The 3,239-nt window shown below is 44.7% G+C and overlaps 1 pseudogene across 1 annotated transcript; it reads right to left on the bottom strand.

Moving 5' to 3' along the window:
- Positions 1 to 1,190: 1,190 nt before the first annotated feature.
- Positions 1,191 to 1,745, bottom strand: LOC309839658 (protein ripply3-like; annotated as a pseudogene). The gene has a single exon. The product of its transcript is annotated as a protein ripply3-like (transcript).
- Positions 1,746 to 3,239: the final 1,494 nt, after the last annotated feature.

Here is a 3,239-nt window from a genome sequence, read left to right as displayed (position 1 = left end):
GCCACAGGATCCAAACTTATTTCTTTCCATATGGATAACCAATTGACCCACTAAAACCTGCATGGGGTCACTACCAACAAAAGACCACTTTAAACTTAATTTTCAGGGGAGATTTCCAACACCAAGTTTTGAGACAGACGATTTTCTTTAGAATCCCTTGGTGTATGAGGAGGAGTATGTTTATTTCCAGTTTACCTTTGTACTGGGCACATAGCTTTTTGGAATCCTAATTTTATAAGAGAGTGGGTGTCTTATAGTAGATATCCCACCTCGTTGACTCTGGTCTTATTTTTTATTTTTTTGTCTTTCAAAATATTTATGTCAAGTAGAAACTGGGAAGACAACCACATGTAAGACAGTTAAGTAGAAAAAAACTTTGACAAATACACTCATTTGGTCATCAAAATATAAAAAGCTGAAAATGATATTGCATTAGATACTTTGATTGAAAACTGTTATTCTATGTGTATATGTATAACTGATTCACTTCGCTGTACAGCAAAAACCAACACATTTTAAATCAACTATACTCCAATAATTTTTTTTAAGTGTTATTGTATTCAAGTAATAAGCCCAAAGCAGTCCCAAACTAAGAGTTAAAGCTCTTCTATTCACACAGACAGACCTTAGACAAGAATCATATATATTTTTATCCTGAACGTTCCCCCCCAAATCCTTATCTTTTTATTTTTGTTACTCCTATGAAAATTATTCAGTGTTTTGTGTTTTTCATAAATAAATTTTTTTCAGAATGCCACTAAACAACCACATCAACCTTGGACAATATCTAAAATCACTTTTACGAAAGTGGAAATAGCTAAAGAAGAATTCTCAGGTTAAGTGAGAGGCGTGGGTGTGGGTGGGTTATTAATCGACATGGAATAATTTGTTGTTTGATCGGCACAGTGACATTGCTGAACGAGCTTTGAAAGTTGGCCTACCCGATAACAACCCATGTGGACTCAAACCTTTTCTTGGTCCTAGAATCCTTTCTCAAAGGTATAAATGAGGCTCAAAAAATCACCAAGAGAAGGACGAGTAAAAGTTGAGTCCTTGCCAAGAGTGTGGTGCTGGCCAGACAGTCAAGTTCTTGTACACCCAGTGGAAACACAAAGTGTCCTGGCACGGCTGTCCCCAAGGGATGTCCCCCAGGGCACATGTGAGGTGGGTCTGGTGAAGGAGAGACAGGCTTATTTGGATGAGGGGCATGCAGCACCTCTGGAGAGTCAGGGCCGGGTAGCGGACCCTTACCACCGAGGCCACCATGGCCTCCAGGTTGCCGTCCTGGGTTTGTCAGCCTGTCTCTGCCCTTTCCTCCTGGGCCGCCTCCAGCCTTCTGGCACTGAAGGGTTTCTTCCTCTTGCTCCTCAACTGAATCTGACTCATTGCTGCAGAAGTGAATGGTGGCTTGCACAGGGAAACTAGCCAGCACCTTCTCGCATGAACTCTGCAGACACTCTTGACGCTTAGAAATGGGTAAAAAGTCTTAACAGGATGCTGAAACCCAAAGGCCCCCTTCCATCCAAACGTTTGTTGGTCACTCCCAAGCTCAAGCTCGCCTCGAGTTCTGGTGGGCTCAGCATCCTGGGGGTTGGGGGGGGGGGTAGAGGGGTCAGGATCCAAGGTCTCCATGGTGTTTGGCTCTTGGGCCGGAGCAGTGGCGGTGGTACCCGGGGACCATCCTGGTGGCAGTGACTGACGCATCCTTGCGCCTCCTGGGCTCCGGCCGCCGGCTCAGGTCTCATAGTACCGTTGGCGCTCGCGCCCCTCCAGCGGCGCCAGCTATCCGCCACACCTTTAACTGCTCTGGCGAGGGCGCTCTGACTCTGGTCTTTATCTCTAATCCCCTACACCCCACAAGGTCATAAAAAGCTGAAAGCTCAAATTCACGGTTTTGTTAATGTTCTCCGAGCAAAAGCAAGCTTACTTCTCTGGGTTCCTGTTTTTGTTTTTGTTTTTGTTTTGCTTCCCCTGCATATTCCTTACTTTCTTGACAACTCATTTACGCATTTAATACACACGCACACACAAATAACACTGTTTAAAAAAATCAGAAATTAATGAATGCTAGCTTTATGGAAATAAAAAGGGGTGGAGGAGATGAGAGAACAGCCTTGGAAAATCTGTGCTCCAGGAGTGTAGAATTCAGTGGCAGCTGTCATTGCTTCCTTAATCAGTGCAAGACATTGATTTGTTTTGTTTTGTTTTGCATTGATAGTGAGATTTCAATAGCTCACCCCAGGGAGACAGGAGATAGAACGTACTCATCCCATTTGAGTAACATTTCTTAAACTACATTTGTTTTCCAATCATCATTACCAGATAGATGTGAAGATTTGAACCTTGAGAAAGAAAGAAATTGATGAGAATTCATGGCAATTTGAAATGGTGGTATGCCTTTTATTTTTTTATTTTTTTGCGGTACGCAGGCCTCTCACTGTTGTGGCCTCTCCTGTTGCAGAGCACAGGCTCCGGACGCGCAGGCTCAGCGGCCATGGCTCACGGGCACTCCGCGGCATGTGGGATCTTCCCGGACTGGGGCACGAACCCGTGTCCCCTGCATCGGCAGGTGGACTCTCAACTACTGCGCCACCAGGGAAGCCCGGGGGTATTCCATATTTTTCATTGTTGTTGTTGTTCTGTGTTTTACTTGGGGACATTGTTATGTGTCCTAAAAAGAAAATCATTAAATTATGTGCTTTAAAGAAAATTTTATTAGCAAGTAAGCTTTTAAAACAAAACTCTGGGGACTTCCCTGGTGGCGCAGTGGTTATGCATCTGCCTGCCAATGCAGGGGACACAGGTTTGATCTCTGGTCCGGGAAGATCCCACAGGCTGCGGAACAACTAAGCCCGTGCGCCACAGCTACTGAGCCTGCGCTCTAGAGCCTGCGAGCCACAGCTACGTAGCCTACACACTGGAACTACTGAAGCCCATGCACCTAGAGCCCATGCTCCGCAACTAGAGAAGCCACTGCATTGAGAAGCCTGTGCACCGTAACGAAGAGTAGCCCCTGCTCTCCATGACTAGAGAAAGCCTGAATACAGCAACGAAGACCCAATGCAGTCAAAAAATAAATTAAAAAAAAAAAACTTAAAAAAAACCAAACAACTCTGGATCTTCTCCCATGCCTAAATCTAGGATGAGGTGATACAGTATAGCAGTTACTATGATCTGAATGTGTCACCTCAAAATTCATACATTGAAACCCTAACCCCCGAGGGGGCATAGTATTAGGA

This window comes from Grampus griseus (assembly GCF_964374135.1).
Source record: "Grampus griseus genome assembly, chromosome: X".
NCBI lineage: Eukaryota > Metazoa > Chordata > Mammalia > Artiodactyla > Delphinidae > Grampus > Grampus griseus.
Note: the sequence above shows the minus strand (reverse complement) of the source record. Positions and strands in the feature narration are given on the sequence as shown.